Raw genomic sequence first — 25,029 nt, 5'->3', positions numbered from 1 at the left:
GCCTCCCAAGAGCTGGGATTATGGGCCTGCGCCACCTCAGCATACCCTGGGGGCAGGGCCAGCAAGGCAGGCCCGGGGATCAAACCCCCCCCCCCCGGGCCAGCCCAGTGCTTTAATCCGCTGTGCTATTTGGCTGGGCCTAAGACCAACTTTATTTGTACTTTTTGACATTTGTCATTTATTTGCTTGTTTATTACCTTTTTTGAGACAGGGTTGTATTATGTAGTTCAGGCTGGCCTTGAATTCACTTTGTAGCCCAGACTAATCTCAAACTTTCAGTGATCCTCCTGCCTCATCATCCCAAGTTCTGGGATTGAAGATGTCTGCAATCACATCCAGCTGTCCTGCATTTTTAAAATGTCTACCACTCTGTGCCCTCTATTCATTTTCTTCTTTTATACTCTCATAGTGTTTGAGGAAGTGTGTTTGCAGAATTGTCTATTGGATTTGTATATCTGACTTTATACTTTTGGAAAAATCAGTTGGGCAGCTCAGCGGATTAAAGCACCTGCAAGCAGGTGCAGGAGCCCGGGTTCGATCCCCAGGCCTGCCATGCCAGCCCCATCCCCGCCACCGGAGTGAACTGAGATGTCAATTGAGACTGGGTGTGGTAGGGCATGCCTGTAATCCCAGCTCTTGGGAGACTGTACACAGGTAGGTCACTACGAGTCTGATCTAGTAGTGAGACCCTGAACATCCTATAGACCCTTCCCTGAAATTAAAAAAAAAAAAGAAAGAAAGAAAGAAAGAAAGAAAGAAAGAAAAAGAAAAATCAATTGAGTTAGAAGATATGCATATCCAGAGGTTTTATATTTAAACTTTTCTCTGAATAGGAAGTAAATTGTTGATCTGAGTTGTAACTTGCAAGTTTTGTGTCCAGTAATGCAACTAAATAAAGGTGTGCTCCGTGCTTAGGCAATGCCGGGCAGTCTTGGTTTTTGGCCCACATATTTGTCCTTACTGTGCTGATGCAGTTCTGGCATGTACTTTAATTTTTATTTTTGGGAGTTTCTATACATGTTGCTACAGTCTCCCAAGTAAAACTATTTTCCAATCATCTTGCTATCTCTTTTTTGCCACTTGAAGAATGAAAGGAAGGAAAGTTAGATGTAATTTTGTGTCTGATGTAATTTTAGATTCTCATGAATTCAAAAATTCAAAAAAGCAAATAGGTCATTTTGAGTCTTCTCCTTAAAAATCAGTTCTCACTCCTGCTGTACAGCTCCATTCCAGTTGCCGCCACTCAGTCACTTACTCATTTCCTCCGCTCGCCATGACCTCCTTCAGCTACCGCCAGTCCTTGCATGCTTGGGGGGTGAGACTTGCTGGGGGAGGGGGATGCCTTTTGCATGCCCAGCATCCATGGTGACTCCAGGGGACTGCAGTGTGTCCATGTCCACCGTGCGCCTTGTGTCCTTGGGCTTAGGGGGCAGCTTCTCGGGTGGCTTTGCAGGCGGTATGGCTGGACACGCTGAGTGGGTGGCAATGAGAAGGTGACCATGCAGAACCTGAATGACCGTCTGGCCTCCTACCTGGACAAGGTACAGAAGCTGGAGGCAGCCAATGGTGACCCAGATAGAACTCAAGATCTGAGACTGGTACCAGAAGCAGGGACCCATCCCGGCCCGCAACCACAGCCACTACTACAAGACCATCCAGGACCTGCAGGACAATATTCTTGGAGTCACCACTGAGAATGCCAAGATCGTCCTGCAGATCAACAGTGACCATCTGGCAGCTGATGACTTCTGGACCAAGTTTGAGACAGAGCAGGCCCTGCACCTAAGCATGGAGGTTGACATCATCAGGTTGTACAAGGTGTTGGACAAGCTGACCCTGGCCAGGACTGATCTGGAGATGCAGATTGAGGGCCTGAAGGAGAAGCTGGCCTGCCTGAAAAAGAACCACAAAGGAAGTCAATGGCCTGTGGAGTCAGGTGGGTGGCCAGGTCAGCGTGGTGGTGGATTCCGCCCCAGGCACTGACCTTGCCAAGATCCTGAGAGGCATGAGGCGCCAATACGAGGTCATGGCGAAGAAGAACAGGAAGGATGCCGAAGCCTGGTTCACCAGCCAATCTGAGGAGCTGACCTGGGAGCTTGCTGGCCACACTGAGCAGCTCGAGATCTGCAGGTCTGAGGTCACTGCCTTGCCAGCCCCACCCCCAGGTACATGCTGCATGCTGCAGGGCCTGGAGATCGAGCTGCCTTCCCAGCTCAGCATGAAAGCTGCCCTGGAAGGCACCCTGGTGGAGACCGAGGTGCACTTCAGAACCCAGTCAGCACATATCCAGGTGCTGATCGGCAGTGTCGAGGCCTAGCTCAGCCATGTGCGTACAGACACAGAGTGCCAGAACCTGGAGTATCAGCAGCTCATGGGCATCAAGTTGCAGCTGGAGCAGGAGATTGACACCTACTGCAGCCTTCTTGAGGGCCAGGATGCCCACTACCACAACCTGCCTGAGGTCCTTTGAGTGGCTGGCCTCTGGAGTTGGGTCCTGGTCCTCCTGCAGAAAGCTGTTCCTGAGCACCCATGAGAATGTGCCTTTGACCACACCGTGTCTTTCTTGCCAGTAAAATTTGATGGCTGAGGGGGGGAATCAATTTTCTCTGTCTGAAAAGATCTGTCCCCCCAACCCTGTTATTTCTGATGTTCTCACTGAACTCTGTGCACACTCTCTTGGTGTTTAAACTGTTTACTAAAACAAACATTGATCTGTCAGCCCAAGGACTGTATCTCTGTGAGGGCAGAGTCCTCAGGGACTGGCAAGAAGGGCTTGGCATGTCATAAACATTTAGCAAATGTGTGGAACAAGGAAGTGACTAACAACTGAGTGAACATCTTGATGGCTCCTACCATGCACTATATTAGACACTGTTACTTCAGGGTCCTCTCACATGGACAAGTCTTAGCCAAATCTGAGTTCAGCAGACTTTTCTTATAGAGAGAGGGCCCTGTGCTGAGTCCTGAAGTACAAGCTGTTTTTGTTGTTGTTCCCTCTTAAGATTTGTATTTCCCTCTTCATTTTCTTCTACTGAATACCTCTACTCTACTGTGTCCTTTGGTTGTCCTATCTCTATGACCTTGAGCTTGCTTATTGACAGGAGCTTCCTGAGCTCCCTGATCACTCTGCACTTTGCTGTACCCAGAGCCATCTGCTTGCACCATCCCCAGTTAGTGCCCCATGAATGATCAGAGTGGATTTCCTTAACTAGCTGTGCAGGGCCAGTGTTCCTCCATGACTCTCAGCCCTTAAATTCAGAATTGGATTTTATGAGCATAAAAAGAGCTAAGCTCTCCATTGTGCTAGCTCAGTTCAGAAAGTAGAAACATAATACCAGATTGCAGCTTGCTGACATAAAATGAGAACAGAATGGTTTCTATTTCCATTTCATGGCCTGGGATTCTAGGTGTGGGAATAACCCATACATATTCTCTTCCTGTAGCCAAGCTTGTATGGCAAGCCAAATCATAATCAGATGCCTAATTGGCCAATGAGGAGTAAACACAAAAGGAAGTCTCGATGGCATCAGGTTAAGTTTGAAGTGCTCACTTCCTGGTCAGGCTTGCCAGTGAGAATGCCCAAGTGGCTTGGTGTCAACCACTTATATTCTTCCCCAGAATAGGGTTGGTTTTGTCAGCAAGGCCAAAAGCTTCTGTAACTAAGGAGCTTGTCTTCGGATTTGATTCTATGTTTATTGCATGGAGTGGCAAGGCCATTGCAATTTTCTTTTAATATGGGCCCTTTTCCACTTCGAAGTCTGACCACACCCTTTCTGGTTAACATCATTGCCCCATGATTTAATAGGTTCAATTCTATAAGCCTTGGAGCTGTTTCTCTACTATGGCTTTGTATATCTTGGCTTTTACAGCAGAAGTATTTTCCTCATTTCAAAGCCTCAGAATATCATCTCTTTTCCTCGAAGGCCTTTTATTCCTGGACTTAGAGGCAATCTATATTTCTTTATCCTGCTCCAAGATGCTTTGTCACCATCTGAGTTAGCTCTCTGTACCCTGAGAATAAGGACCCTGGGTCAGAAACCCCAGCCCGAGGCATTTTGTAAGTTTACTGAATTCCTAAGACCCACCCCTTTTTTTTTTTTTTTTAACATGGTTGCTTGGTGGTGTGGAGCACGTACAATTGAATTAAAAGTTCCCCAAACATTCCTCCTGTATGTGTATTAAAAACAATACTGATTTTAATCCATTTAATTGATGCTGACAGTCCACTGTGAGAGGCTACCCAGAGTTTAGGAAAAGCCATTCTCAATCTGGCCTGGATAACATTTCAGCCTTTGGAAGTCAGGGAGAGTGCACTCAGCTGTCCCAGCACTTTTGTATCCTGTGTCCCTGCTAGGCCAGTGCTGACAGCATCTCCTTTCTCTCAGTGAGGGATATAGAGGCTGCCGCCTGCCTCCCTGCATCCAGGCTCCCAGTGTAAAGCCTCTTACATCCTCGGCTCCCGGGAGGAAACAAACCTTCTGCTGTGCCCCAGCATCAATTTGTCACCCACTTCACTGGGCCCTGGGCCGCTGCTTCTCCTCTGTGTGTTGTCTTTTTTTCCTGGGGCTGCGCCAGCTGGGCTCTGGCCTGATACTAAAAGCACATGTTCTGGCCTCAGTGCCAGCATTATTCCCAAGGTTGAGTTGCACATCCCCAGTGCTCTGCCTTTCTGTTGCAAAGGTCTGCTCACAAATGTATGGGTTTTCCTCGGAGACTTGTGCAGCCTTTACAAGCCAGGTCAGACACTGATCTCCAGCCACTTTAAGAAAAATGGTGTGACTTTGCATTGTGTTTAGCACAGTCAGCGCACAACTCTTACGTTGCTTCAGTTACGTGAAGTGTCATTTTTTCCTGACACCAGGAGGAGTTTGGTGTTCCAAGCATGGATTATGTTGACTCATCATCAGGAGTCAGAGGGAAGCAAGAACACTTTGCACTATTTCCCTGAAACAGACTTGCATGCTGACTTTGCCTCCCCTTGTGTTTCTCTGAGTTCTGTTTTGCCTGTTTTTTCTCTTTCTGTAAAACTATAGAATTTCCCTTGTGTTCCCTTTTGGCTTCTACATGGCTCACTTGGCTTGTTATCCAGACTTATATTGAAGTGCATTGTGATTTGTGCTTGGGGAGCCTCAGCTGCATGGCTCCCTGAGAGGCATTATTTCTGTAAATGAGCTGTGTATCCTGTGTCCCTGCTAGGCCAGTGCTGACAGCATCTCCTTTCTCTCAGTGGTCTGGACATCATGGGATATCATTCTTTGTGGTAGAGGCTGTCTTGTCACTGTAGGACATTTAATGTCATTTCTGGCTTCTTCCCACTAGGTGCCAGTGAGGACCCTATCCTCAGCTGTGACAACCAAAAATATTCCCACATGTGACATGTCCCCTGGGGAGAGGAACACTTGGGAGTCACTGGTTTGACACAGTATGTCTTTCTGTGGCAACTTAACCAATAGGCTTATCTGTAGTTTTAGAAAAAGCTATTTGAAAGTGCCTTAGATGATTTTTTATTCTCTTAATGCACACATTTTTGGAAGACAGAGGAGAGCTGTGCACATTTGTGAGGGTTATTGTGTAGAGATGCCTTCTTCATCCGTATTTAAACAAAGAAGTAGAGTCCTTAAAGCTGCTGGCCAAAGGAAAAACATGGAGCCCTTGTTGGGGCAACAGGGAGCACTGCTATAAGTGTTGAGATGTTACAGCATTAGGGTTAAATGACTGGGCCTAGTGTGGGGTGTACACCCACCATCCCAGCCACCCAGGAATTTGAGGCAGGAGGATAGTGAGCTTGAGGGCACCATAGCAAGACACTACTCCAAAACAATTGAATAGGTAAAATCATGGAGATCTAAAAGGTAGAGGATGTGAGGTTTTTGTAGATCACTTTTAAGATAACTGCTAATCAGAAATGCACTTGATTTATTCCTCAACTTCTCCATCTGGCTCTCCCTTTCTCCCCCACTTCCTTGCTGTCATCTCTGCTTGCTCTGGCAGCTATCTGGGTAGACCTTTTACTTGTCTCTGTGATGAGTTTGGTGAGCTGTGAAGAGATATGCTCTCCTCTAGACCTGTGTCAGCACCTGCCAGAAGATCACTGTGATTGTGGCACTGGGCAGTGGTGAGCAGGAGCTGAACCTGTGTAGTGGTGGCCATGTTTGCTCCCTCCATTTCTGACCCCAGATCAGATATTTTCCTGGAATACCTGTGTCCAACTATCTATTGGACATTTCCCCTTAGAATACTAAAGCAACTCAAATGTAACATGCAAAATTGAATTGCTATTTTCTCCAAACCTGCTTTTCCTTAAATTTAGATGTCATCTTAGCCTGAATTTTATTATAAATTTATACATACATGCACAACACTCATCACAAGCCTTCCCCATGTAGTTCTAAATACAGTGATGTTTATTTTACCTCAGCTTTCCTCTTGTCCTTGTTCAGTTCTTGTACTTTGTCTGGGGCCTAGACCACTGCAGCTCTCTCTGAACTGATCTTTGTCCCTGGTTTCCAGTCAGACCTCACTGCCTGAGCATGGTTCTCTGACCCCTTCTTTAGAAAGGATGTCCTCATCCTCTTTATGGCCCAATTTCAAACCCTTTTCTCACCTAATCTCCCATCTCCAGGCCTTCAGAATCTGCTGCAATCACATGCTGTTCTGTTGCTGCAGAGTTGGTGATGAAAAAGCAAAACCTGTTCACAGTGGAGCTTGCTTTATGGGCTAGAGTGAGTTCCACAAGTCATGGTGCCCTTCATGCCTGTGCTGAGCATCCTCTCTAGCCTGGTGGATCCCTGTCCATAGTGAATCTGCCTACTAGTGTTTGCTGTGGTGCTCAGCATTGTAATCTCCAGTAGAGCTGCTTCCCTTTTGTGGATATGGACCTTGCATCATGGCCTCTTAGTTCTCCTCATTCAGGACCTAGCATGCCTGGCTCTGTGTTCCCATACCCATAAGAGTGCTCAGTGCAGAGTAGATGCTTAGTGTCTATTGAATGAGAGGCAAATAAGCATGGGCACATTCAGAGGTCAGGGACCCTCAGAAGTGCCATGTGTTTTCTTTCTTTCTTTGTTCATGTTCTTTTCCCTGCAAGATAGTCTGCCTGTATACCCCACTGCCACTTAGCTACTTGACCCATTATCTAAAAGGACTCTATAAGCTGGCCAGGTTTTTGTGCATGCAACTTAATGATTGAGCACAGTTAAGCATATGTATTAAAACTGAAAAGTGAATAAGCAAATTTAAAACCTGTTCAAATAGGTTCTAACTCAATTTTGTTAGTACAAGTTGTCATAGGTATTTTACTGAAAACAGTCAACATAGACTCACCTCAGGATGAACTTGGGAGGCAGCCTCAGCAATAAGATGGTCCTTCCATCCTGCGTGCTGCCTCATGGTGACAGTGATGTCCTCAGCTGGTGTGCCAAATACTTGGCATTGTTGGCATTGTGCTAGTGAAGTGGGTGTTAGCCTGTCACTGTTCATACAAATTTTGCATAAGAAACCTTTACCAGGGAGGCATCTGTGGCCTCTGTTTATATAATCTTGTGCACCATGACTGGCAGCTGACAGAGCAGGCAGTGGCCATAGACTTCAGCACAATTGTCAATACTGCTGTTGAAGAAATCACAACTTGCAGGAACAGGGGTTCCATTCCTGGTGTGCCATGCTGGTCCCACCCCTGAGTCATGCTGAGATGGCGATTGAGACCAGGCGTGGTGGCACATGCCTATAATCCCTTGCTTGGGAGACTGAAACCAGGAGGATCACTGTGAGTCTGATCTATGTAGTAAGATCCTGAAGATCCTGTACTAAATACATAAAAAGAAGAAATTACAACTAAATACATATTCCAAGTCAGTTTTTTTCTTTCAATAAGAAAAATCCATTGGCTTAAAAAACAGGAAGGAGCCAGGCATGGTGGTACACGCCTATAATCCTAGCTCTTGGAGGCTGAGGCAGGAGGATCACTGAACATGCAAGACCATCCTGGGCTACAAAGCGAGTTCAAGGCCTGCTTAAACTACATAGTGAAACTCTGTCCCAAAAAGTTATCCTAAAATACTATCATGAACTCTTCTGGCTTTTCCCCTTCTTCCCTTTCTTTTTAACAGACCTAATCACTTTTCACTAGTTCAGTAGCATTTGTTCAGAAAATGCTGAGTATTTCCCTTTGCCAGGAGTCTAGTGAGGATCTAGAGATGTGGCAATGGACGAAGTCTGACCTTTGCTCTTAAGGAACTTGTAACCACATGAATAACAAACTTTGTGTTGTACACTGTTTTTTTTTTCTTTTTAATAATTTTATTGAGGAAACAAATAGCACTGAGACAGTTTCACAACTGATTACTAGCACATTTTCAATAATTAATACATTGCATATTGTTGTCTTAGTGGTTATTCATTGTACAAGATGCAGACCTGATATCCTATCTCAAACACTATTAGAACAAACCTCTCTATTCATTGAATTAAGAGAATGGAGCTGTGTATCTATCCTATTTTGAGTATACAGATACAAAATGGTTGTTCATTTAAATACTGTAGGTGCATGAATTCAGCAAAATATCCCAATATAGTCCAGTAGCCTGTAATAGTAGTGGGTTTTCTGTAAGACTGGCGATGTATGAAGTTGTTGACTTGAGCCTTTTACAGCTCAGCATATTAATATGGCTTTACTTTTTATACTTTGTTTTCATACTTTTCTGCTGGATGGTTAAGACCAAGATAAAGCAAGAAAAAAAGTTACAAGAAATGTAACTTTTTTATCTGACGAGGTCAGTCAGATACTCTCAGGATTTATCCTGAAACCCTGTATCACAGTTTGTAGATCCTTTATCAGTGTCAGCCGTGTGGATGAGTCATGGCCATTGCTTGACCTGTTTGCTCTCTGTGAAAGCCTGAGAGAATATTTTCTCTCCATGTGACTCTCCTTAGGCACACTCTACATCATCATTCATTTTCCTCTGTGGCCCCATAATCTCCTTGATCAGAAGATTTGGGACTGTGTTACATGATGTTATAGTACAGATTCTCCTATGTCCTGAATCTTCACTGACCTTGAAAGGATAGGGCCAAAATGTTGGCTGTCTTGCAGCCCTTCTTTTTCTCTAATTTTTGGTCTGCAAACTCAGGTTGTTAACCCTCCAAAAGAGAGGCTTCTTATTATTACCCTACAACCTAGGTAGTTGAGCTTCACTTCACTCTCTGTCTGGATATCAAACATCTTAGACATAACATGGAACAGGTATTTTCCATCAAGTATTGATATGTTAAACTTTGAGTCCCTCCAGAACATGAAGAAAAAAGATTAGAAAGATAAATTTTAAAAAATAAGAATAAGCATTTATATATTTTTACACAGAAATTTAGAAATCTAACCACATACAGCCTTGTAGCAGGACAGTTGTACACTGTTATCAGGATTTGCTTACATATTAGTACTTCATATGTGGAATGCTGTAACCTAAATATTTACAAGACTTACTCCTATTTTCTTTGACTCTTAGCTCATGTGAAAGTTCTTCCAAGAGTAAGTCCACCTGATTTCTTCAACACTTCTGTCATGCACATCTACAAGTAGTTTGACTTTATAATTTCCTTATAAAAATATGTATTCCAAGGACACGGATTTGTTTCCCCTGTGGCTGTCATCTGCGGAGCTTAGAGTGGTGCCTGCAGCTTGTTTTCAAGGACCAAGAACTTCTTAGGCCAGGAATTTGTTATCATGTTTCCTAGATACTTGAGAGCAGAACCTTGTGCTGTACAGGCCTGGAGACAGGAGCTGAGCAGGGGGTGGGCCTGCCTGAGAGCCCAGTTCATTTGTGCTCACGTAGCATTGCTTTGTACATGCTGTGTGTTTGCAGAATGGAATAATTAATTTAAACATCTTGTGGCAAATGTTACTCAGGTTTAGGAACTCATAAGAATCCCAGTGAAATATTTTATAGATCATAGGGAGAGCTTGAGGGAATAAAATCATTGCTTTAGCCTTTTTTAAAAAAAGTCTGTAAGTCGCTCTGTTCATTGCTAAAAATAATACCAGTGAGGGGGAAAGTTGAAGAAAGAGGCATTTTTCACCAAATGGTGAGTTAACAGCTTGTCTTATCTGGGTGGAACACGTAGTCATGAAGTGGCATTTGGACAAATCTGATTAGAATACTCCTGCTCAGAGAATATTATACCTTCTACTTTTAAGATGTTATAGACAGAACATGATAAAAGTTGGTTTAAAGGGAATACTTTTTTTTTTTTTTAAAAAAAAAAAGGATTTGTTGAATGTTGGTGGAAATTCTTAAGGGAAGTGATGTCTCTGGAGGGGAAACAAAAACAGCTCCATACAGTAAGTCAGTTCATGCTACACTGAGGGAAAAATAACTGAAACTGCCTGTAGGTTTTCTGTTGGTGTAATGGTTGTTTGACTCATCTCTACTTTCTTCTACTTCTAAAGATTTACTCTTAATTTGAGCAGAATCTGAATGTAAGGTAGCTAAAAGACCTGGATAGTATAGTGATGGTTTGTGGATGTTTTTGCAAATGCAGTAAAGCTTTTGGAGTCTACTTATGTTATGAAGTATTTCCATTGAATATTCAAATAATTTAAGTAAAATTGGTATCGAGTGATAGTATCAAAGTTGTCTTTAATATTCAAAAAACACTGCATTTATAATGTTTTAGTGTATAAAAAGGACTAAATTTTCTTGTGAAATTTATTATCTTATTTTTTACTGTTTTCATTTTCTGCCTACGAAGAGAGATAAATAAAGCTGGACACCCAATTTTTTCTCTATTATAATACTACCTCATTACATTATTAATACCTGTAACACTCATTTTGAATATCTGGTCTTGTTTAGCCATTTGTCTTATGTTGATGCTGTATGCTTTTCAAATTTGAAAGACTGGAAAGGGAGCTCTTAGCCTGATGGCTTCTGTGGTAGGGTACATAGGAGGGACGCTGTCTCACTGTCATTACGGATGCTATGCAGATGCTTGAAGGACTTGTTTCCGTCTGCATTTCTCATACTATATTTAGAGAGGTACCACACTAGCCAGAAGCAGTGTGGCTAGGAACAGAGGCATGGGTTAGAGTAGCTGTGCCACTCTAAAGGAGTTCTTTCTCCTTGTTTATTCTGTGTCTTTGTTATGGGGGATATTTACAGAACCTGCTCCATAGGTGCTGAAAGGGTAAATGAGAAAACACACTGAGGCCTAGCACTGGTTCTGCTGTGCTGCTGCAGAAAAGGAGTTAACATTTTCCATTTGTGGTATAAATGGCAGTCTGAAAAGTCTTGTCTTTGAATTCTGCCTGTGCAGTCAGACCAGTTTGTTCACAGAGTCTCACATTAGCCCACTCTGCTTTAGAGATTTGTCAGGGGTGAGCAGGTGATCAGGAAGGAGATGGTGACGCTGAAACAACACCTGAAGACAGAATGTGCCTCTGGAGTGTGCAGATGGTAGGAAGCACCCTTTACAAACTCTTTGGCACTCTACACGTGTTTGTTAATCATCGAAAGCTTTGGAAGCATGCCCAGTGCAGGCAAAGTTGATTTCCAAAGTCTACCTAGTTAAAATTCCCAGTATGACCACAGGCTGTCCACCCTATATTGCTCAGCAACTAATCAGGTTTTCTGGCTGATAATCTCAGTTCTGAGGCCTTTTGTCAACTAGAACATTGAGAGCCAGGAACAATATGACTTAGGTTTTAATTAGTATTTTCTTTAACAATTACTTTTTCAAGCTTCATATTTTAATGTTGTTTTAAGTGAACTCATGTTTTTGCTTTACATCCCAGTAATATTTGAGATGCTTTTAATTTCTCAGTGGCTTGTTATAGATTATTTTCCTATCATGGAATTTTAGAGGAAAGTTTTATGTTTTGCATTTATGATGTTCAGTTCTCTGAAACAAATATAGCTGTCATTTTTGTTAGCTTTCCTTTAAATAGATTTTAAAGCAAGTATATGAGTAATCAACAGAATATTGTTAACTCCAAAGATAGTTCTCAGGTAGGTCAATGTGCTCTATTAAGGCAGTTAGTGAGAGGTTTTTGCTAAGTCTCATTAATGTTTTGGAGAGCCATGCATACCTCATAACTTTATGTATACATATTTGAGTGTTTAAAGTCATTCTTTTGAATGAAGAAATCGAATAAAGCAGAATAACCAAGTAGAAAAAATTAAGTTTTCACCTTGGGCTTGGCCACACCTCTTAGCTGCCCTGCATTAGGCCTTTGGAGGAGCTGCCACCTCTCCATGACTGGATGCTTAATGCTAAATTTCCCAAAGCTGTACCATAAAACCTTGTCCCTTGAGCTCTCCCTGGGGAGTTTTGTGGTCAAAGAACTTTAGGGAATGATGCAAAATATTTTTGTCACTGTGTACATTTCTATTGAAGATTCAGAGAAGTTTGCCAGTGAAGGAACCAGATTTATCTGAATCGCACAATGCTTGTGGAGATTGTGAACACAGAGTTGCCCAACACACATTGGTCATTTGGCTCTTCTCTGGAATGGCATGGGATATCTGGTCATCATCAGAAGACACTTCTAGGAGTTTTGGAGTACTGTGGATTTAAACTGTACAGGAAGTGAGGTACTAGTCAAATCTACCAGGTAATATTGGTGCCTAATGGGAGAGTAGATGCAAATGAGTTAGTTTAGACTTCCTTTCTGGGTTTATTTTGTTACAGTCTCTTTAGTTTTAATTCACTATAAGATAGCCACCATCTGGACAACTATGACAAATTTTAAAGATAAACAGCACTTTCATTGGTATGTTTCTAAATTGTCAGTGTATATGGAAACTTAAATATCAAACTCCAGTCTTTTTTATTTTTTGGAATTTTTTTTCAGTATTTAAGATTAAAACCTACAAGATTTTGCTTGCAGATGGTGAGAAAAGAGAAGACTTAAACATATATTATCATCTGACAGGCTAAATAAAATATTCCAGGAGTCAAAGAACTCAGTGACATAGCAGTTACTTTGGTTGGACTCAAAGAAAATGATGTTCTACATAAAATATCAACTGAGAGTGAAGAGAGTAAAAAATAGTAAAAAAAAAAAAAAAAAAAAGAAATGATAACGAATTTCACTGAACAAAATAATACACATTAACCAGTGGTTGTTATATTGCATAATGTCGCCTTCAAATTGTTGTTTAGAATACCAGGTATAACCATGCCATTTGTTAAAAAAAAAATTAAAGGACAAGAAAGAAAAAAACATTATAGCATTGACTACTCCTTTCAATAGACCAACAGAAATTAGCAGTGCAATTACTCAAACAATACTGTCTATATACATAAATATATATTTTTCCCTTTATCATTTCCCTCATCCCATTTGTTCCTTCCTTTGAACAGATTCTTTCCATTGCACAGTATCTATTGTACCTTTCAGATTTTCTTTAGTCTTTCAGGTTCATGCTACAAAGACATTATGAGGTTTGTACATGCGGGTCTGATTGATTTCACATAGGAGAATTGTCTCTACTTGCATCCATTTACCTATAAATGCCTCGAGTTTCTCTTTCGTTTTAGCTGAGTAATACTTGATTGTGTAAAAAATACATCTTTTTTGTCCATTCTTTAGTTGATGGGCATTTGTGTTGTTTCCAAGGTTTACCTATATGACAAATTGCACTGCTATAAACATGGGTGAACATGAATTGTTCTGGTATGATGTTTTCAATTGATTTGGAAAAATATCTAGGAGGAGGAATAGCTGGGATGAATGGGACTTCTAGTCCTAGCTTTTTGAGGAATCTCCACATTGAATTCAATGGTGATTGTACCAGTCTGCACTCCCATTAACAGTGGAGAAGAGTTCCTTTTGCATTTGCTATTGGTTGACTTCTTCATGATAGCCATTGTTTGTGGGGTAGAATAGAATCTCAGCATTGTTTTAATGTGCATCTCTTGAATGACCAGTGATTTGAATATTTTCTCATGTATTTATTTACCACTTGTATTTCTTCCTTTCTGAAATGTATGTATATTTATCTCAGTTACCCATTTTAGGATTGGCTCTTTGATTTTGAGGGGACTGATTTTTTTTGTTTAATTCATTATATGTTCTAGATTGAAGTCCTTTTCTGAGGGACAGTTGGCTATTAATTCTTTACCAGTTCTTGAGTTTTCTGTTTACTTGAGGTGATTTTTTTATATGTGGAGAATTTTTTGTTTGTTTGTTTGTATTTTTAGGGAAGGGTCTACAGGGTGTTCAGGGTCTTACTACTAGATTGTACTCGTAGTGATCTGCCTGTTTACAGCTTCTCAAGAGCTGGGATTACAGGCACATGCCACCACACCCAGGCTCAACTGTCATCTCAGTGTGCCCTGGGGGCAGGGCCAGCACAGCTGGCCTGGGGATCAAACCCCTAGCCCCTGTGCTTGCTTGCAGGCACTTTAATCTGCTGAGCTATTTGGCTGGCCCTACGTGGAAAAACTTTTTTAAAAGATGAGCTCCCAGTTGTTGTTTCTTTGAAGTATTTCCCATGCAGCTTGTTTTTTGTTCATGAACTCTCTACCTACCCTATGTCTTTTAAAGATTTCTTTCTACCTACTTTCTTCTCCACATTTAGTGTTTCAGTTTTAATATTTAAATCTTTGATCTCTTTTGACTGTAGTTTTGTACATGGGTCTAATTTTAGCCTTTTGTGTGTGGAAAGCCAGTTCTTCCAGCATCATTTATTAAAAAGATGATCTTTTCTTCTAGTGAATATGTTTGGTCCCTTTGTCAAACATAAGGTAGCTGAGTGTGTTTGTAGTTGAGTCTATATCTTTTAGTCTGTTCCATTGATCTATAGGCCTGGTTTTTTGTTTTGTTTTGTGTTGTTTTTCACTTTATGGATTTTGTACAGGGTCTCACTACACAGCTCAGACTAGTAGTTTTCTTTTTATTTTTTTTTTTTTTTTGCCTCCCCAGCACTGGGATTACAAGTGCACACCACTGCACCTGGACTGTTTTGTTTTTGTTGCAAGTACCATGCAGATTTTATCACAATAGTTTTGTTGTATAATTTCAAGTCAGGGATTGGGATGTCTTCTGCCTTTTCTTTGTTACCCAGGATTGCTTTTGCTGTTCTAGCTCTCTTCTGATTCCAGATGAGTTTGTTTTGTTTTGTTTTTTTTTCTTTTCAGAACCGGAGATTGAACTCAGGACCTTGCACTTGCCAGGGAAGCGCTTATTCTACTGAGCCATCTCCCTGGCCCCCCAGATGAGTTTTAAGAATGTTTTCTCTAGATCTGTGAGGTATACTAATGGTATTTTAATTGGAATTGCATTGAATCTGTACCAATTTTGAGAGTATGGCCATTTTCACAATATTGATTCTTATCCACAAGCAAGGAATATCTTTCCCGTTTTCTGAAATCCTCTTCAATTTCATTTTTCAGAGTACCAAATTTTTTCACTGAATTAATCTCTTACTTGCTTTGTTAGGTTGATTTCTATTTTATTTTGGGGGTGTTATTATGAAAGGAGTGGTGTCCCTAATTTCTCTGTAAATGAGTGTATTGTTTCTGTAAAATATTGATTTTTTGAGTGTTGCCTTTGTTACTGCTACACTACTGTTTGGTTATTAGATCTATAACTCTTGGTGGAGTTGTCAGGTACTTCTATATAGAATATCATGTCATCTGCGAATAATGATAATTTCACTTTTTCCTTTCCAATTCTTATTCTATTTATTTGTCTCTTGTTTAATTTCTCTGGCTAATGTTTCCAGAACTATGTTGAATAGGAGTAGTGACAGTGAACATCCTTGTCTTGATCTTGATTTTAAAGTGAGGCTTTCAGTTTCTGTCCATTTATTAGAATGTTGGCTGGTGGTTTGTAATAGGTATCTTTTATCAGATTGTGGTAAAGACCTTCTATTCTGATTATTTGTAGGGTATTTATTTATTTATTTAGTGTGTATGTGGCCAGCTCAGCCCACCAGGGGGCGGGGCTGGCTGGCATGTGGTGCTGGGGGATTGAACCGTGGTCCCTGTGCTTTGCTTAGCTTAGCTTGTTCTAAGTAGGTGCTTTAGACCACTGAGCCATCTCACCAGCCCCATCTGTAGGGTTTTTATGATGAATAAGTGTTGGACTTTGTCAAACACCTTTTCTGCATCTATTGAGATGCTCATGTCAATTTTTTTTTTTTTTGCTTGTTTCGATGTTGATGTGGTGTATTACATTCATGCATTTGCATATGTTGAACAACCCCTGCATTCCTATGATGAGTCCCATTTGGTCATGACTTATAATCTTCTTGATGACTCGCTGTATTCTGTTTGCTAATATTTCACTGGAGGTTTTTGCATTTATGTTTAGTAGGGAAATTGGTTTATAGTTCTTTTTTGGTTGGGTCCTTCTCTGGTGTTGGTATTAGGACAATACTTGCCTCTAGTAATGATTTTGGGACAATTTCTTCCCTTTTAATTTCATTGAAGAGTTTGAGGAGTATTGGCAGTAAATCTTTTCTAAATTTTTTAGAGAATGCAGTTGTGAATCCATCAGAACCAGACTTTTCTTTGTTGATAGGTTTTTATTTTCAGTTTCATTGACCGATATTGGGTTATTTAGAATTTTTATATTCTTGATCTTGCTTTAATAATTCATACCTGTCTAGGAATCTGTTCATTTCTTCTGTGTTTTCCTTTCTGTAAGAATAAAGATTTTCAAAGTATATGTTGGTAATCTTCCGAATTTCTATGGATCTTTAATGATTTCTCAAGTTCTATGGAATCCATAGTGATTTGTCCTTTTCACTCCTTATTGCATGAATTTGAATTTTTCCTTGCTTTTTTTTTTTTTTTTTTTAAGGTTTTGTCAATTTGATTTATTCTTTTAAAGAACCAACTCTTTGACTCATGTAGTTATGGGGCAGCTTAGGGAATTTGCAGTTGATTTATTGTGGGTGTGGATGCTGCACCTGCCCAGAGGCAGGTAATTTTCATTACAATGTAACGAAGATTGAGAGGCTGGCTAGCTACCTAAACTTCAGCCCTTCCCTATGCTCTCTTGCTCTTTGCGTCCTCCATGAAAGGTTGTTCTCTGCCATGTACCTCTCTGCCTTCGAGCCACTTGAATATGGCCTGAAACCTCCAGTAACTGTGAGCTAAATCAATCTTTTCTTCCTTTATTTTGATTGTCGAGTATTTGTCCCAGCAATAAGAAAAGAGTAACTGAGACAGAATTTGGTACCGGGAGTGGGGCTCTGCAGCTTATTCCCCAAGGGAAAGTCCCTGACCTTTGCAATTCTGAGGCTTGAAAGGGCCTCCTGTGATGCCCTCAGGCCATCCTTTTCATTCTCGTGTTCCTTCTTGGCAATAGAAGTCCTCTCAGCTCTGTCTTTGGAGTCCACAGCTTTATTGGAGCTTCCATTCTGGCCAAACTCAAAATATTTTAAATCATGCTGCTGTGTAATTTGCTCTTGATTCTCAACATAAATCTGTCTAAAAGCCCCCAACAACAACCAGGCTACTGCCCCAATATTCAGTTGCTTTGAGATTTCTTTTGCCAGATTAATCAGTCCACCACACTTAAACTCATTCTCAAGCAAAGTCTCTGAACATGAGCAAAATGCAGACGGCTTTTCACCAAGTTAAAACAAGGATGATCCAGAGTCCAACAACCAATGCAGTCCTTCTTTCCAACAGAAACCTCCCGAGCCTCGTCTTTACAGGCAAGATTTCTATCAGCCTTCTGGTCTTCTGAGCTCTGACCAGAATCCCCCAAACAAAACAGCCAAGGCTGTTCCTGCTCTTTGCAAGTAGGCAATATCTCCAAACCTTTACTATCTCTTCCGGTAAGCCATTCCCAAAAGCTTGTAATCCACATGGTCAGGTTTAGCCATAGCACTGACCCCATTTCTCTAGTACCAAATTCTGTCTCAGGTACTCATCTCTTATTGCTAGGACAAATATGTGATACTCAAAATGAAGGAAGAAAGGCTTATTTAGCTCACAGTTACTCGAGGTTTCAGTCCATACTCAGTTGGTTCCAAGACAGAGTGGCACATGGCAGAGAGGAACCTTTCATGGAGGAGACAAAGAGCAAGAGAACATAGGGAGGAGGTGCAGCTCAGGCAGCTAGCCAGCCTCTCAACCCTCCTTACCTTATAATGCAAATTACCTGCCCAAGGGCAGGTATAGCATCCACACCCACAGTAAATCAATTGCAAACTCCCTAAGCTGCTCCATGACTACATGAGGCTTTGGGGGGACAACTAGACAGAAACTATAACAGTTTCTAGGGGCTTTTTCAATTTTATTTATTATTTCAAAGAATCAACTTTTCAATTCATTAATTTGTTGTTTTGTTTTCTTAGTCTCTATTGTGTTCATTTCTGCTTTAATCTTTATAGTTTTGTGCCTTCTTTGAGCTTTTTGGATTTGACTTGCTCTCCTTTTTCTAGAACCTTGAAGTGCAGCATAAGGTTGTTTATTTGGGCTTATTCTGTTTGCTGATGTGAGAATTGACCACTATAAATTTCCTTCTTACAACTGCTTTCATTGGGTCCCACAGGTTCCAGTAAGTGCTGTTTCCATTTTAGTTTGAGTATACTGTTTAATTTTTTTCTTTAATTTCATTGTGACCCATTGATTGTTCAGGAGGATGTTATTTAGTTTCTATGTGTTTATGGAGTTTTTACAATTGTTTTTGTCAATAATTTCCAGTTTCGTTATACTATGGTCAGATAATATTCATGGAATAATTTCAATTCCTTTACATTGATTGAAGCATGTTGTATGTGCTAGTGTATGGTCTGTTTTGAAGAACATGCCATATATAGCTGACTAGAATGTTTATTCTGATGTTGTTGGGTAGAACACTCTGTAGAGGTCTATGAAGTCCATTTCTTCATAAGCTTAGTTTTGTTATTTCTTTGCTGATTTTTACCTAGCTGATCTCTTTCTTTGTGACAGTGGGGTATTCAAGTCCACCAGCGTAATTGTGTTTTTGCTCATTTGATTTTTCATGTCTGTTAGAATTTGTCTTATATAGTTCAATGTTCCTATATTGAGTGCTTGTATATTCATAATTGTTATCTGTTCCTCTTATAGTTTTCCCTTCTTTATCTCTTTTAGTCATGCTTGGTTTAAAGTTGACATTGTCAGCAACCAGAATAGCTAACGCCTACTTTTTTCTGGGTTTCTATCCTGTGGAGTATTGATTATCATCCTTTGACTTTCAGTCCATAAATTTCCTTTTGAGTTAAATGTGTTTCCTGTATTCAGCATATTGATGAATTTTGTTTCTTGATCCACAGGCTGTTTCTTTTGATTGGTGAATTGAGGCCATTTACATTGATGTTTATTTATAACTTACGTATTGACTTGTCTTTGTCATGTTATTTTTAATGTAGGATTCCTACTTTTCCTCTCTGTTTAATTGCTTGCTCTGCTTGGTGGTTCCTTTCTGTTGCTGTTCTTGAAGTTATGGTGATTTTTGTCTCTTTCAGTACCCTTTGTAGGGTTAGTTTCATGGTTATGAATTTCTTTAGTTCTCTGTCATGAAGTGTTTTATCTCTTCATTAAATCTGAAAGATAGTTTTACAGGGTACATCTATCTGGGTCGGAAGTTGTCTTCCAGAACCTAAAATCCTTTGCTTGAAACTCTTTTTGATTTGATGATTTGTGTTGAGAAATCTGCCGTGGTTCTGATGGGCTTTCCAATATAGATGATCTATCTCTTTTCTGTAACAGTTTTTAGTATTCTGTTCTTTTGATGAATTTCTGAGATCTTGATTATTATGTGTCTCTGTAGATTTATTTTGATTATAGCTAATTAGAGCTGTATATTCCTCACTTATTTGCATGTTAGATTATTTTCCCATGCTTAAGAAATTTTCTGCTACTACTTCTGCAAATAATCTTTTTATGTCATTTGTGTTGACGCCTGCTGTTTTGTGGATACCTGTTCGTCTTATATTGTTTTTCTTTGCATCATCTTGTAGCTGTTGAATTATTTTCTGGTTCCTTGTTATTTTTCAGAGATCTTTTATTGATTTATAACTAGCTGCAATACTGTCTTCAAAGTCTTAAGTATCTTCAGTTTCGTTCAAGCAATTCTTTCAGCATTCAGTGGAATACATGATTTCCTGGATATCTGTTTGAAACTGTTTCATGCATTCTAATTCTTTCTTGTACCATTCATTCAATGTTTTCATCATTTTTCTATGCTGTATTTTTTAAATCTATGTCTTCTTTAAATATTCTGAACAATTCTTACATGCTTGCTGTCATTTCTTTTTCTACCTGGGAGATTATATGGAGTTGTGTCTTTGCTTCAGTTGATATCATTTCAGAAATTTCAGGTGTGTGACTTCCAAGTTCTTCTATGTCCTTGTATCCTAGACTTGTTCTGGGTAGGCTGGAACTCTGAAATTGCCTTTTGCTCCTTTGTTGTAACATGTTAGGGGTTCCCAGTGTTCCTTCTGGACTCATGAGCAATGGTAAGGAGCAGGGCACAAGTCAGCGAGTGATGCTTCTCTGGCAGTATGGGAGTGGGGTGGGATCACCAAAGTTCCTGATGTCTCGGGTTCAGCATGGCTTTCACAAAGATGGAATGGCAGCTCAGTAATGTTCCCAGTATGATAGTGAGTGGGCCAAAGCTCTGAAGGCTCCCATGATGGGAAGTTGCGCCGTAGGTCTCATCAAGGCTCTCAGGATGGTGTGGGGAGGTGATTGTTGGGCTTACCAAGGCTTATGCAATGGTGGAAGGGACAGAGCAGGACTCATCAGGGCCCTGTAGTTGTCTGGGGTTTAGCCTGTCTTCTGTGACATTGTGGGGCTAGGGGGAGAAAAAGGGTTACAGCTTAGGAAGGCTCCTGTGATGGCAGAAAGGGCACGGCAGGGCTAATCCCCAAATACCAAATGGCTTTTTATGTTTGCTTGTAAGTGTGCCCAATGCTTAGGTCCCTTGTTAAAGTGCATTTCAGTTTTTAGAAGTTGTAGATTTATTTAAAAAATTTTGGAAAGATTAAGTTAGCATTTTTCCTGCTGTTTGTTTCCTCTGTTGTTAGCATCTTACTGTTTATGTAGTATAATTGTTAGAAGTAATGGACCAGTTATGGTAGCTTATTGTTAACTGAAGTCCATACAGAGTTCCTTAGTAGTTTGTTGTATTTTTCTTTGTCCCTCTGCCTCTATCTGGTTGTGTGTGTTGCTTAGGATCAGACAGGGCTGAGCCCCAGAGTTCCTTAATTTTTACATCTTTTCCTTTTTGAAGATCTAATCCCAAACACTCCATTACATTTATTTGTTGTGGTTTCTTACATTGATTTTGTATGTGCATGTGGGATTTCTATGTTCCTCCTGACAGTGACTGCTTTGCTGACTTTTCTTTTGATGACTTTAGACAGGTTTTTTTTTTTTTTTTTTTCTGATCTCTCAGTTTTATTCCATTGATCTATATGACCTTGAGAATTTTGAGGAATACCATTCAGGTATTTTTTAGACTGTTCCTCAGTTAGGACTTGTCCAGTGTTTTCTCATGATTGTACCAGAGGAGGACCCCAGACATTAAAATGTGGTTTTTGTTCTAGCAAGGATGCATTCTGTCAGTATCACTTATCCCTAATATTATAGTCATGTCAACATATTTTTGACTACCTGGCTGGTGTAGTGACTGCTGGGTTTCTACATTGTAAAATCGGTCTTCTTTCCTTCCTTCTTTATATTTCCTTTCTGTGTGCAACAAAACTTGGGTAGCAGAGAATTTTGCCCCACTTGCTATTGGAGGCAGAGTATCTACATAAATTATTTAGAATTCTTAGTTATATTCTATGTATAGAACTTCTTGGATGGTAGAATGGAGACTATTATATTCATTGTAGTTGCTTACAAGTTTGTTCTGATGGACATTTTATTCTGAGAGGGAAAAATAGCTTCCCACTTTGCAATCTAGATCAAAGACTATTGAATCTGACTCCCTGCCAGGGTTTGTTCTCAGTAGTATGCCAGAAGTGCCAGATGCAGCCCTCTCTTTTTTCTGTTATGATTCAATACTGTTTATGTATTTTATTCTGCTTCAGTAGATTTAGTGGCATTTTAGTGGAGAGTATAGGCCTGTTTGCATTGTACACATTACTATGGAATGTGTAGCCTACTTAGAAAAATGCAAGTATGATAAAGTATACTATTAAGGGCATTGGCTTTGACTTTAAATAACTACCAATAATAGTATAGAATTAAAGATTTCCATTTAATCAACTTTTAAATTGCTATATTGTATTTTTAATATTGTGTCTGATATAGGGGTCATTGTGTTTCTTGGTTCTTTCAAAATATTGGTACAATTTTTAACAAATTTATTACTAAAGATCCTTTTATTTACTTTTTAAATGAGTACACACTTGGTAGGAATTGGAAATCTTTTTCAAAACACAAAAGCCTATCTTAGCATGTCCCCCAATCTTTAGCAAAGAATGACAGTAATTGGATGTTGGAGGACTTCCCTTAAGACACTGTTTCAGCTGTACCTCCACTCCAGCAGCTTTACTGCTAAAAATGAGTGACGGCCTATCTCAAACCAAAGAGAACAAAAATATGTTAATGGAAGCAATTTTGAAGTTTCAAGTTCCTTTCTTGTCAACTTTCTTCAAGCCTTTTGCCTCTACTACCATATGCCTATTAGTAAGAATTAGCAAAATGAATGAATAAGTAGCAAAAAAAAGATTAACTGAAAGATTCAGAGACAGCCAGTTCAATACCCTGTTGCTTCGATAAGAGCATGCGTTTAGGCTGTTACTTTACACAACACTCTATAAGGCCATTTCTGGCAGAAAAAAAAAGATTGTTCTGGGTCATGAGAAGAAACAGATTATTTCAGTGTCTCCTGTGTTTCCCATCAGACATCTGTAGGTCAGGGACTTTGTGTAGCAGGTCTGAACCTTCTGCCTAGCTGAAGAAGATGTGTCAAGGGAGTCTGGAGCTTCCCAAGACCAGAAGGTACAGGTCATCCTGGACCACACAGTCATCATCTGAGTGTCCTCCTTTGGAGGGGAGGTTTGCATTTCCTGTCCACACATTTGGCATAAAATCACAGTACACACTAGGCTAGCACTGCAAGCAGGGACGGAGTGGGCCTCCGGAGATTAAGGGTAGGGGGAGACATCAACCTGGTACTAGAGAGCCAACCCAGAGTGTGTGTGTGTGTGTGTGCGCGCGCGCATATGTGTGTGGGGAAGTGTGACTGCATGTGTTAGAGTGATTTTCCAGGGTGTTTTTTTAATAGGAAGAAGAAAATAATGGATCAATAGCATTCCTTTTTCTAATATTGTAACAGTGGGACATGGGTCTTTTCTAAGGATGGATCTGAATTCCAAGAAGATGTCAGTTTGTTAGGATTTTTTTTTTCATTCCTTTTTTTCTTTTCTCTCTCTCTTTTTTTTTTTTTTTTTTTTTTTTTTGTATCAGGGATTGAACTCAGGACCTTGTGCTTGTCAGGCAAGCACTTATTCCACTGAGCTATCTCCCTGGCCCATCATTTTGTTTTTTGACATTGGACTTGTAGGCTTAGGATTTTCCTGTCTCAGCCTCCTAAGTAGGTGGGACAAAAGACATGGGCACCTGCACCTGGCTTAGTTTATTGTTATGTCATCAGCACTTTGATGATGCTGAGAATACAGGACAGTAGAATGAAATTTTACATGTTTTATTTTGGCTCAAGTAGATTAAAAAATTTTAACTACTGCTTGTTTCCACATTTACCTTTTACATGGAGTTGATTTGTGGGTGGGTGGGTGGTGTTAGTGTCATTTGTTAATTCAGCCATTCATTTGAACACTGTGCTCAGGACACTGACTGTGCTTGGGAAATAGGTGGGGAGGTAAGCTAGGGGCAGTGGCTGAAAACCAACCAAGGAATTTCAGGACAGGGTATGGGACAGGAAGGGAGTAAGCTCTGAGGCTTTATGTGAAATGAGCCATGGAGGTGAGAATAACCCATCCCTAATTAGAGGACAAGACAAGGAAGCCACTCTGCTCTGCTCCGCAGAAAGGTGGAAATGGGCAATTAGTTGCCCGGGGCAGTCTCTTGTGACTGGAGCTGCACAGCATGGAACTGCGGAGAGGTAGTGAAGAGAACACAGCTCAACCAACATCAGCACACTTTTGAAAAATGCTCATATTGGCCGATTTTCAGAAGACTGAATGCAGAGCTCTCTGAGTAGTGTTGGGAGCTTCAGCCACCCAAGCTCCTCTGCTTCCTGGGGAGGGGAAAGTCCTGGTGACCTCAGGCTGTTTCTGCTATTAACCTTTTTTTTTTTTTTTTTTTTTTAATTTTATTTATTTATGTTTGTGTGTGTGTGTGTGTGCACACGCGCGTGGCCAGCTCTGCCCACCAGGGGGCAGGGCTGGCTGGTATGTGGTGCTGGGGGATCGAACCGTGGTCCCTGTGCTTTGCTAAGCTTGTTCTAAGTAGGTGCTTTAGACCACTGAACCATCTCACCAGCCCTTTTTATTTTTTTTTTTTTTACATTTTTTATTTAGTGTGTGTGTGTGTGTGTGTGTGTGGCCAGTTCAGCCCACCAGGGGGCGCGGCTGGCTGGCATGTGGTGCTGGGGGATCGAACCGTGGTCCCTGTGCTTTGCCAAGCTTAGTTTGTTCCAAGTAGGTGCTTTAGACCACTGAGCCATCTCTCCAGCCTATTAACCTTCTAAGGCAGAACACTTCTACAACAGACTGGATGCTTTGTTGAGATTTTTCCTGCCCAGCTCTCCCCTCAAAAATATACCTAGAATTATTTGATAAGTAAGACATGTTTGTGTGTAGTCCAGATTTGTTAGAAGCATATTCTCTTAGAAAGTAGGACCTGGGGCTGTGGAGATAACTCAGCAGTCTAAGCACCTGCCTGGTAAATACAAGGACCCAGGTTTGATCCTTGGTATAGCATGCTGTGCTGTCCCCGCACTGTGCCAGCCACTGAAACTAGGTGTGGTAGTGCACTCCTGTAATCTGAACACTGGATAGCCTGAGACAGGAGGATCACTGAGTCAGAGCTATGTAGTGAGATCTTGTACCAAATAAACAAATCTTAAGA

The 25,029-nt window shown here is 40.7% G+C and overlaps 1 protein-coding gene and 1 pseudogene across 2 annotated transcripts in view; both read left to right on the top strand.

Moving 5' to 3' along the window:
- The window catches only part of Tspan5 (tetraspanin 5), a 222,475-nt gene that overhangs the window by 115,239 nt on the left and 82,207 nt on the right, over positions 1 to 25,029 (top strand). The gene's annotated exons all lie outside the window — the stretch shown is intronic.
- Positions 1,350 to 2,470, top strand: LOC105743428 (annotated as a pseudogene). Its single transcript, XR_002817959.1, has one exon. The product of XR_002817959.1 is annotated as a keratin, type I cytoskeletal 19 pseudogene (transcript).

The sequence above is a fragment of the Octodon degus genome, unplaced genomic scaffold (assembly GCF_000260255.1).
Source record: "Octodon degus isolate 3935 unplaced genomic scaffold, OctDeg1.0 scaffold00125, whole genome shotgun sequence".
Classification (NCBI taxonomy): Eukaryota; Metazoa; Chordata; class Mammalia; order Rodentia; family Octodontidae; genus Octodon; species Octodon degus.
This window is presented reverse-complemented; position numbering and strand designations above follow the sequence as displayed.